The sequence below is a fragment of the Oncorhynchus kisutch genome, linkage group LG17, assembly GCF_002021735.2.
Source record: "Oncorhynchus kisutch isolate 150728-3 linkage group LG17, Okis_V2, whole genome shotgun sequence".
NCBI classification, from domain to species: Eukaryota; Metazoa; Chordata; class Actinopteri; order Salmoniformes; family Salmonidae; genus Oncorhynchus; species Oncorhynchus kisutch.
Window position 1 is genome coordinate 45,536,703 of NC_034190.2, and position 12,400 is coordinate 45,549,102.

At 40.3% G+C, this 12,400-nt stretch overlaps 1 protein-coding gene across 1 annotated transcript in view; it reads left to right on the top strand.

Moving 5' to 3' along the window:
* LOC109907746 (plexin-D1) overlaps positions 1 to 12,400 on the top strand; it is a 106,549-nt gene that overhangs the window by 27,215 nt on the left and 66,934 nt on the right. The gene's annotated exons all lie outside the window — the stretch shown is intronic.

A 12,400-nucleotide genomic window follows, 5' to 3' on the forward strand; every position in this document is an offset into this window, starting at 1 on the left:
TCTATAGTCTCACTGGAATTCTCTCACCACACATGCAGCTCAAGGCTGGAAGGGTGGCAGACAGGGGTGTATACACCCCAAAAATCTGAGGGGGCACAAAGTCTGTAATGATGGGTGGGGGGTGGTCCTATGACTGTCCGTAAATTGGAGAATTTTGCATTTTTCAAAGACTTTTCCTGCAATGTAATCATTGTGATTAATCCTATGTACAAATTGTGTCTATTGTTATGCATATCTAAGCATACCTCTTGAGCTGCCTGTATCCTCCTGACTTGTGTTTTATTTTTAGAAACTAAGTATGCTTCTCTGCATGTCTATTAAAATCTGGATAAAAGATTTCAAAGAATGTGAGTCTTATTCAGTATATGTAGTTATTGATTGCTTGCTAAGATAGTTAGACAAGCTAGCTACACTAACTTGATTGATAGCCTGAAATGGCTTCTTGGTAGCTAGTTATGAGGTTGGGAGATTGGGAACCTATCTGGGCTAGCTAAAGCCAACTTCATAATATGTCTAGGTGGCTAGTTGTATTAAAGAGAAACAACAACACAGTCAAAAGTTTGGACACACCTACACATTCCAGAAGTTTTCTTTATTTTTACTATTTTCTACATTGTAGAATAATAGTGAAGACATCAAAACTATGAAATAACACACATGGAATCATTTAGTAACCAAAAAAGTGTTAAACAAATCTAAATATATTTTATATTTGAGATTCTTCAAAGTAGCCACCCATGGCCTTGATGACAGCTTTGCACACTTGGAATTCTCTTAACCAGCTTAATTTTTTTATTTTGTATTTATTTAACCTTTATTTAACTAGGCAAGTCAGTTAAGAACAAATTCTTATTTACAATGACAGCCTACCAAAAGGCAAAAGGCCTCCTGCAGGGATGGGGGCCTGGGATAAAAATAAATACAAATTAAATTAAAAAATATATATATTAATACAATTTAAATGAAAAAGGGAAACAAAATGTATAAATAAATAAATAAATGCAATATAAATATAGGACAAAACACACATCACAACAAGAGAGACAACACAACACTACATAAGGAGAGACCTAAAGACAACAACATAGCAAGGCAGCAACACATGACAACGCAGCATGGTAGCAACTTAATACATTTTAGAACAAGGCTGTAATGTAACAAAATGTGGAAAAAGTCAAGGGGTCTGAATACTTTTTTTGGGGGGTGGGGGTATAACAGTTTTAATATTGCAGATAGATTGTAGCTTCCATCAATGTAATTGTCTGCATCACTTCCAATCCCCCATATATTTTGGCAAATATATAACTATATGTACATATACAGTTGAAGTTGGAAGTTTACATACACACATTTTTCAAACACTCCACAAATGTCTTGTTGACAAACTATAGTTTTGGCAAGTTGGTTAGCTGCATGACACAAGTCATTTTTCCAACAATTGTTTACAAACAGATTATTTCACTTATAACAATTCCAGTGGGTTATGACGCCTCTGGCGGCAGAGCTATTGAAATCAGTGTTGGTGTCAGTGAGGGGTGCTATATTTGTCTTGTATATGCTGAATGTTGTTGGTTGGCTATATACAGTGTGTCTCATGTTGTTTTATGTGGTCTACAATACTATGTTTTGACTAGCAACCATTGTTTATTTGGGGTAAATATAGTTTATTGAATTTAATAGCTTTCCCTCTGTACTCAGTGAGGGGAATGATGGTTAAATATTTTTCTATATCTACTTGAATAGTTTAAATTCAGCCTGGTTGAAGTCTTGACAAGGTATTAAATGTCAAATGTATGTAGTGTGGCAGTAGAAGTAAGCTAATTGGCTAAGTTAGTGCTGTGGCTGGTCCTGTTCATGCTTTTCCTGTGGAGAGCTGTGGCTAATGTACAGTATGTGTAATGTGTATAGTGTAATGTGTATCATGTATGTGTGCGTACGTATAAATGACAATGTGTATGTTTGTGCATTTTTCATTACACGTTAAATCTCAAAGAAGATATGTACGAAGTTGTATGTGTGTGTGTGTCTGCATGCCCCTGTGTCCTCAGTGAGGTCTGAAGGTGTGAAATGTATTGTCGAAGGTGATAATGAGCTAAGTGCCATTCTCACAGGAAGAGTACAGTGCCGCAAACTGAAGACCTGATACTCTTTCCACTTTTAACCACTTCAAGTTGCTTTCAAGTGCTGTCCAAAACGTGTGTTCCTGTGTTTTATATACACTGCAACACTGATTGACAATAAATTTCACATGCTGTTGCGCAAATGGAATAGACAACAGGTGGAAATTATAGGTCATTAGCAAGACGCCCCCAATAAAGGAGTGGTTCTGCAGGTGGGGACCACAGACCACTTCTCAGTTCCTATGCTTCCTGGCTGATGTTTTGGTCACTTTTGAATGCTGGCGGTGCTTTCACTCTAGTGGTAGCATGAGACGGAGTCTACAACCCACACAAGTGGCTCAGGTAGTGCAGCTCATCCAGGATGGTACATCAATGCGAGTTGTGTCAAGAAGGTTTGCTGTGTCTGTCAGCGTAGTGTCCAGAGCATGGAAGCGCTACCAGGAGACAGGCCAGTACATCAGGAGACGTGGAGGAGGCCGTAGGAGGGCAACAACCCAGCAGCAGGACCGCTACCTCCGCCTTTGTGCAAGGAGGAGCAGGAGGAGCACTGCCAGAGCCCTGCAAAATGACCTCCAGCAGGCCACAAATGTGCATGTGTCTGCTCAAATGGTCAGACACAGACTCCATGAGGGTGGTATGAGGTCTCGACGTCCACAGGTGGGGGTTGTGCTTACAGCCCAACACCGTGCAGGACGTTTTTCATTTGCCAGAGAACACCAAGATTGGCAAATTCGCCACTGGCGCCCTGTGCTCTTCACAGATGTGAAAGCAGGTTCACACTGAGCACATGTGACAGTCTGGAGACGCCGTGGAGAACGTTCTGCTGCCTGCAACATCCTCCAGCATGAACGGTTTGGTGGTGGGTCAGTCATGGTGTGGGGTGACATTTCTTTGGGGGATGTGCTCGCCAGAGGTAGCCTGACTGCCATTAGGTACCGAGATGAGATCCTCAGACCCCTTGTGAGACCATATGCTGGTGTGGTTGGCCCTGGGTTCCTCCTAATGCAAGACAATGCTAGACCTCATGTGGCTGGAGTGTGTCAGCAGTTCCTGCAAGAGGAAGGCATTGATGCTATGGACTGGCCTGCCCGGTCCCCAGACCTGAATCCAATTGAGCACATCTGGGACATCATGTCTCACTCCATCCACCACAGACTGTCCAGGAGTTGGCGGATGCTTTAGTCCAGGTCTGGGAGGAGATCCCTCAGGAGACCATCTGCCACCTCATCAGGAGCATGCCCAGGTGTTGTAGGGAGGTCATACAGGCACGCGGAGGCCACACACACTACTGAGCCTCATTTTGACTTGTTTTAAGGACATTACATCAAAGTTGGATCAGCCTGTATTGTGGTTTTCCACACTTTTGAGTGTGACTCCAGACCTCCAGACCAAATCCAGACCTCCATGGGTTGATAAATTTGATTTCCATTGATACTTTTTGTGTGATTTTGTTGTCAGCACATTCAACGAAATAAAAAAGTATTTAATAAGAATATTTCATTCATTCAGATCTAGGATGTGTTATTTTAGTGTTCCCTTAATTTTTTTGAGCTGTGTACATTTCCACTCTATGAGGTTGGAATAATACTGTGAAATTGTGAAAATTATGATAATGCCATTTTAGTGTAAGAGCTGATTGAAAAGAACGCATGAAGATTCAGTTTGTTTTGGTGGGATGGAGTTTTGGCCTTCCATGGTGACATCACCATGCAGTAAATTTGTTAATAGACCAATAAGAAAGATAGTTTAAACCTCTCTGCCAATAACAGCACATTTTCAGTTTTCCCCTCCCTACTCAGACCCCTCCCACACAGTCCTGGATAAATTCTTACTTAAGAAATATCTATTTACTAATAAGCTATTTTTGTTCCTTTTTGTTTTCAATTCAAATTGTCAATCACAGTAAGGTACTTAATTGTTACCCAGAAATGATTTGATTCTGATATTTAAAAAATGGCTGAATTGGAACTTTAATAATTGCAGAAAGACAAGTTCGACTGAGAGAGGCTGTATGTGTAAACTAGAGTTTCACCATCACACTGTAACAGGATACAGGCTTATTTTGTTCTGTGTTTGGAGCGAATCCTGGTTTCTTGGTTCTGTGGGCCTTGCGTCTGTGTTTGTATCCAGAAGAGTGTGTTTGTGTGTTGAGAGTGCGCTCTCACAGCCCACTTGGCACAAACATCAGTTCAACGTCTATTTGTGATTTACATTTGGCTGAGTTTTCAATTAACTATAATTCAATGTGACCTCAACAAAACAATTCACCATGACATTCGATTTTGATTAAGTGTGTTGAAAAAAAGTTGGTTTGGTGGGAGTTGAGTCGATGAGGTTTCTAGGTGAAGCTCTTTTCACTTTCTTTCACACACTTCCCCCTTTTTCTGCCACCACCTGTTTCACTGTCACTCTTGTTTCTTTCACTATGCCTGTCTCTCATTCCTCCCTCTGACCGTCCCTTTCTCCCCCTTTAAAAATGTACAGTTGAAGTCGGAAGTTTACATACACCTTAGCCAAATAGATTTAAACTCAGTTTTTCACAGTTCCTGACATTTAATCCTAGTAGATATTCCCTGTTTTAGATCAGTTAGGATCACCACTTTATTTTAAGAATGTAAAATGTCAGAATAATAGTAGAGGGAATGATTTATTTCAGCTTTTATTTCTTTCATCACATTCCCAGTGGGTCAGAAGTTTACATACACTCAATTAGTATTTGGTAGCATTACCTTTAAATTGTTTAACTTGGGTCAAACATTTCAGGTAACCTTCCACAAGCTTCCCACAATAAGTTGGGTGAATTGTGGCCCATTCCTCCTGACAGAGCTGGTGTAACTGAGTTTGTAGGGCTCCTTGTTCGCACATGCTTTTTCAGTTCTGCCCACAAATTTTCTCTGGGATTGAGGTCAGGGCTTTGTGATGGCCACTCCAATACCTTGACTTTGTTGTCCTTAAGCCATTTTGCCACAACTTTGGAACTATGCTTGGGGTCATTGTCCATTTGGAAGACCCATTTGCAACCAAGCTTTAACTTCCTGACTGATGTCTTGAGATGTTGCTTCAATGTATCCACATCATTTTCATTCCTCATGAGGCCTTCTATTTTGGGAAGTGCACCAGTCCCAGGTAATGTCAATATAGGACTCATTTTACTATGGATATACAGTGCCTTGCGAAAGTATTCGGCCCCCTTGAACTTTGCGACCTTTTGCCACATTTCAGGCTTCAAACATAAAGATATAAAACTGTATTTTTTTGTGAAGAATCAACAACAAGTGGGACACAATCATGAATTGGAACGACATTTATTGGATATTTCAAACTTTTTTAACAAATCAAAAACTGAGAAATTGGGCGTGCAAAATTATTCAGCCCCCTTAAGTTAATACTTTGTAGCGCCACCTTTTGCTGCGATTACAGCTGTAAGTCGCTTGGGGTAAGTCGCTTCGGGTACCTCTTTCCCAACTGTATTTAATTTTTATTTATTTTGCTCCTTTGCACCCCATTATTTTTATTTCTATTTTGCACATTCTTCCATTGCAAAACTACCATTCCAGTGTTTTACTTGCTATATTGTATTTACTTTGCCACCATGGCCTTTTTTGCCTTTACCTCCCTTCCCACCTCATTTGCTCACATTGTATATAGACTTGTTTATACTGTATTATTGACTGTATGTCTGTTTTACTCCATGTGTAACTCTGTGTCGTTGTATCTGTCGAGCTGCTTTGCTTTATCTTGGCCAGGTCGCAATTGTAAATGAGAACTTGTTCTCAACTTGCCTACCTGGTTAAATAAAGGTAAAATAAATCAAATAAATAAAAAATGTCTATCAGTTTTGCACATCGAGAGACTGATTTTTTTTTCCCATTCCTCCTTGCAAAACAGCTCGAGCCCAGTGAGGTTGGATGGAGAGCATTTGTGAACAGCAGTTTTCAGTTCTTTCCACAGATTCTCGATTGGATTCAGGTCTGGACTTTGACTTGGCCATTCTAACACCTGGATATGTTTATTTTTGAACCATTCCATTGTAGATTTTGCTTTATGTTTTGGATCATTGTCTTTTTGGAAGACACATCTCCGTCCCAGTCTCAGGTCTTTTGCAGACTCCATCAGGTTTTCTTCCAGAATGGTCCTGTATTTGGCTCCATCCATCTTCCCATCAATTTTAACCATCTTCCCTGTCCCTGCTGAAGAAAAGCAGGCCCAAACCATGATGCTGCCACCACCATGTTTGACAGTGGGGAGGAGGTGTTCAGGGTGATGAGCTGTGTTGCTTTTACACCAAACATAACGTTTTGCATTGTTGCCAAAAAGTTCAATTTTGGTTTCATCTGACCAGAGCACCTTCTTCCACATGTTTGGTGTGTCTCCCAGGTGGCTTGTGGCAAACCTTAAACGACACTTTTTATGGATATCTTTAAGAAATGGCTTTCTTCTTGCCACTTCCATAAAGGCCAGATTTGTGCAATATACGACTGATTGTTGTCCTATGGACAGAGTCTCCCACCTCAGCTGTAGATCTCTGCAGTTCATACAGAGTGATCATGGGCCTCTTGGCTGCATCTCTGATCAGTCTTCTCCTTGTATGAGCTGAAAGTTTAGAGGGACGGCCAGGTCTTGGTAGATTTGCAGTGGTCTGATACTCCTTCCATTGCAATATTATCTCTTGCACAGTGCTCCTTGGGATGTTTAAAGCTTGGGAAATCTTTTTGTATCCAAATCCGGCTTTAAACTTCTTCACAACAGTATCTCGGACCTGCCTGGTGTGTTCCTTGTTCTTCATGATGCTCTCTGCGCTTTTTAACGGACCTCTGAGACTATCACAGTGCAGGTGCATTTATACGGAGACTTTATTACACACAGGTGGATTGTATTTATCATCATTAGTCATTTAGGTCAACATTGGATCATTCAGAGATCCTCACTGAACTTCTGGAGAGAGTTTGCTGCACTGAAAGTAAAGGGGCTGAATAATTTTGCACGCCCAAGTTTTTGATTTTGATTTCAGTTTTTGATTTGTTAAAAAAGTTTGAAATATCCAATAAATGTCGTTCCACTTCATGATTGTGTCATTTTACCATGATGTCAAGCATAGAGGCACTGAGTTTGAAGGTAGGCCTTGAAATACATCCACAGGCACATCCCCAATTGACTCAAATGATGTCAATTAGCCTATCAGAAGCTTTTAAAGCAATGACATCATTTTCTGAAATTTCCCAAGCCGTTTAAAGGCACAGTCAACATAGTGTATGTAAAGTTCTGACCTACTAGAATTGTGATACAGTGAATTATAAGTGAAATAATCTGTCTGTAAACAATTGTTGGAAAGATTACTTGTGTCATGCACAAAACTATAGTTTGTTAACAAGAAATTTGTTGAGTGGTTAAAAGTAGTTTTAAGGACTACAACCTAAGTGTATGTAAACTTCTGACTTCAACTGTATATTCTCCCCAGGGGCGCAACTTTAGCTTTAGAAGTGCGGGGGGTTCTCCCTCAGAATTTTGGGGTCATCTAAAGCGCATTTACCACATTTCTACACTGACAAAAAAAATCTTGGTCCACGAAGAGTAGTCTTTTTTTTTTGACCAATCGATTGATCAACATTTTAAAACATGTAGTTTTCCTTAGCCTATATAGACACACCCTATGTGTTTTTATAAAACAACTATATGTAGGTTTACTGAACTTGTCTGATGCTTTAAGCACACTGTTTGATTAAATAATGACGACAATCAACAAATGACAAATTACTCAAGAGGGAGCCAGAGATCAAGATAGCCTAACCAGAAGAAGAAAAAAAGTTCCCGACCCTCCTTCTCCCGCTGCTTTGCAGATTCTACCATTATGTTCCTGTAGTTGCCAGTAATAGGCTACACCCGTCAGCAACCTTTTCCATTTGTAGTGCCAATTTATCTTACCATTTCTACCAATCTGCGTGCCCGTTATGATTTCATATGCACATTTTCATGGAACAGTTTTATTTAACTTATAATAGTTGTTGTATCTCAAAATCATTGTCTGTGGTTAATCTACATTCTATATCTAAATGAAAATAATACAAATCTAAACTTATATTGCCATTGCCCACTATGTAATAATAATCTACATAAAGCCAACATATAAAAGCATTGCAGCCTGCAGGTATAAAATATCCTAATAACAATAAATATCTGATAAATCATATTGGCTATTCAGGGCCTGTCTGAAACATTTTATAAAACTATCAACTGGGTCTACCCAAAACTCGCACTAGAAATCTTTAAACATTGTATAAAACTTTTTGGGCAGTAAGAGTTTCCCGCGCCAATGAGCTCGGGACAGACACAGCTGTAGGCTACTTGTGCAAGGCTTAAGAGGTAATCAGGTATTTTATGACGTTTCCACTGGATCAGAGCATTGCTTTTTTCCCTTTTAATGCCGAGTAGTCTCTCAAGGGAGAGAGCTGGAAATATTGTTCAAGTACTTTGAGGAACTATTGTCATTCTCAATTGATTCTAAAAATCTGACTTTGTTAGCTTCCTGTTTGAGGTGAAGAAAAAATACTTTGAGAAGCTGCACAGCTTCTGAGTTAAGACAATCAGAAATACTATCATACATCCCCAAATGAAACATTTATAGGCCTACATTTGCATGCAGGCCAGGTAGCCTAGTCCTACTTCGATATGCGTAATCAGGTTCATGACCTTAATCAACATTGACAGGAGTTTTTCAGCAAAAGACAATGACTAAATTGACAAAACTCATAAATGGAATGAAATAAACAAAAACTTGTTTCTTACAATTGTAGCAAAGATTGTGAGTTCTGCAAAACACATGTCCAAAATTACCATAACCAAACACACATTGCAGATTAGACATTATGGGAATTAACAGTAAATGTAAACTATTGCTGGTGATGTATGTAACGGGGAATTAATAGACACAGCAAACAATGAAGAACAATTTCAAGCAGAAATTTGCATCCTGTAGCACAAACTCAAAAAAGTTATGGGACACTGTAGTCCATGGAGAATAAGAGCACCTCCTCCCAGCTGCCCACTGCACTGAGGATAGGAAACACTGTCACCACCGATAAATCCACTATGATTGAGAATTTCAATAAGCTTTTTTTTACGGCTAGCCATGCTTTCCACCTGGCTACCGCTACCCCGATCAACAGCCCTCCACCCCCCACAGCACCTCACCCAAGCCTCCCCATTTCTCCTTCACCCAAATCCAGATAGCTGATGTTCAGAAAGAGCTGCAAAATCTGGACCCCTACAAATAAACTGGGCTAGATAATCTGGATCCTCTCTTTCTAAAATGATCTGCCGAAATTGTTGCAACCCCTATTACTAGCCTGTTCAACCTCTCTTTCATATCGTCTGAGATTCCCAAAGATTGGAAAGATGCCGCGGTCATCTCCCTCTTCAAAGAGGGAGACACTCTAGACCCAAACTGCAATAGACCTATATCTATCCTACCCTGCCTTTTCTAAGGTCTTCGAAAGCCAAGTTAACAAAGATTACCGACCATTTCGAATCTCCCCGTACCTTCTCCGCTATGAAATCTGGTTTCAGAGCTGGTCATGGGTGCACCTCAGCCACGCTCAAGATCCTAAACGATATCATAACTGCCATCGATAAGAGACATTACTGTGCAGCAGTATTCATTGACCTGGCCAAGGCATTCGACTCTGTCAATCACCATATTAATATCGACAGACTTAATATCCTTGGTTTCTCAAATTATTGCCTCGCCTGGTTCACCAACTACTTCTCTGATAGAGTTCAGTGGGTCAAATCGGAGGGCCTGTTGTCTGGACCTCTGGCAGTCTCTATGGGGGTGCCACAGGGTTCAATTCTCGGGCCGACTCTCTTCTCTGTATACATCAATGATGTCGCTCTTGCTGCTGGTGATTCTCTGATCCACCTCTAGGCAGACGACACCATTATGTATACCTCTGGCCCTTCTTTGGACACTGTGTTAACTAACCCCCAGACAAGCTTCAATGCCATACAACTCTCCTTCCGTGGCCTCCAACTGCTCTTAAATGCAAGTAAAACTAAATGCATGCTCTTCAACCGATCGATGCCCGCACCTGCCCGCCCGTCCAGCGGGCGGGCAGGACGGTTCTGACTTAGGATATGTGGATAACTACAAATACCTAGGTGTCTTGTTCGACTGTAAACTCTCCTTCCAGACTCACATTAAGCATCTCAAATCCAAAATGAAATCTAGAATTAGCTTCCTATTTCGCAACTCCGCATCCTTCACTCATGCTGCCAAACATACCCTCGTAAAACTGATCATCCTACCGATCTTCGACTTCGGCGATGTCATTTACAAAATAGCCTCCAACACTCTACTCAACAAATTGGATGCAGTCTATCACAGTGCCATCCGATTTGTCACCAAAGCCCCATATACTACCCACCACTGCTACCTGTACGCTCTCATTGGCTGGCCCTCGCTTCATACTCGTTGCCACACCCACTGGCTCCAGGTCATCTACAAGTCTCTGCTAGGTAAAGCCCCGCCTTATCTCAGCTCACTGATCACCATAGCATCACGCGCTCCAGCAGGCATATCTCACTGGTCATTCCCAAAGCTAATTCTTCCTTTGGCTGCCTTTCCTTCCAGTTCTCTGCTGCCAATGACTGGAAAGAACTGCAAAAATCACTGAAGCTGGAGACTCATATCTCCCTCACTAGCTTTAAGCACCAGCTGTCAGAGCAGCTCACAGATCACTGCACCTGTGCATAGCCCATCCATCTACCTCATCCCCAAACTGTATTTATTTAATTATCTTGCTCCTTTGCACTCCAGTATCTCTACTTGCACATTAATCTTCTGCACATCTACCATTGTAGAGTTTAATTGCTATATTGTAATTACTTCACTACCATGGCCTATTTATTGCCTTTACCTCCCTTATCCTACCTCATTTGCACATACTGTATATAGACTTTTTTTCCCAACTGTATTATTGACTGTATGTTTGTTTACTCCATGTGTAACTCTGTTGTATGTGTCGAACTGCTTTGCTTTATCTTGACCATGTCACAGTTGCAAATGAGAACTTGTTCTCAACTTGCCTACCTGGTTAAATAAAGGTGAAATAAAAAAAGTTATGAAACAATGAATACCCACAAAATGGCGGGAGAGAGCACATTCTGGTGACGTGCCTTGTGCATCTGAGCCACAATCCCCATATTCTTGGCATCCCCACGGCCTCCTCAGTGGTGGAAAAAGTACCCAATTGTCATACTTGAGTAAAAGTAAAGATACCTTAATAGAAAATAACTGAAGTAAAAGTGAAGGTCACCCAGGAAAATACTATTTGAGTAAAAGTCTAAATGCATTTCGTTTTAAATACACTTAATTATCAATAGTAAAAGTATAAATCATTTGAAATTGCTTATAATTTTTTTTAAGCGTTTTTTTTACGGATTTCCGGCAGCACACTCCGACAATAATTTACCAACAAAGCATTTATGTTTAGTGAGTCTGCCAGATCAGAGGCAGGGATGTTCAGGGATGACCAAGGATGTTCTCTTGATAAATGCGTGAATTGGACCATTTTCCTGTCTTGCTAAGCATTTGTATTTGTATTTATTATGAATCCCCATTCCTGGGGTCCTGCAAAATTAAGGCAGTTTATACCATTTTAAAAACATTATAATACATTCACAGATTTCACAACACACTGTGCCCTCAGGCATTTAAAATGTAACAGGTACTTTTGGGTGTCAGGGAAAATGTATATGGTGTAAAAAGTACATTATTTTCTTTAGGAATTTAGTAGAGTAAAAGTAAAAGTTGTCAAAACTATAAATAGCAAAGTAAAGTACAGATACACCCCAAAAAATTACTTAAGTAGTAGGCTACTTTAAAGTATTTTTTACTTTAAAGTACTTTACACCACTGGGCCTCCTCAATGGATTAGTCCACTGAGACAGGCCAAATCACACAGGTGTCTCGTGTGCCATGAAAATAATTGTTTTACTTGCGACTGTACGACAAAAATAATTGAATGTTTTCAATACAGACCCCTTCTGTCAAACAGGCACCCAGACCTTATGAAAGTTGCACAGTATACCCTTAATCTGGTAATAAATCAAATATATTGATACACAATTTGACATTTCTGCCATGCAGTCTGAAGTTGTGGTAGGATAACCAACCTTCCAATTAATGGCAATGCATTTCTTAGCCACTATAAATGCTAGGTTACATAGTTTCTTCTTATAACAGTCTCCAGTATCAACATTTCCAAGCAAACAAAAACAGGGAG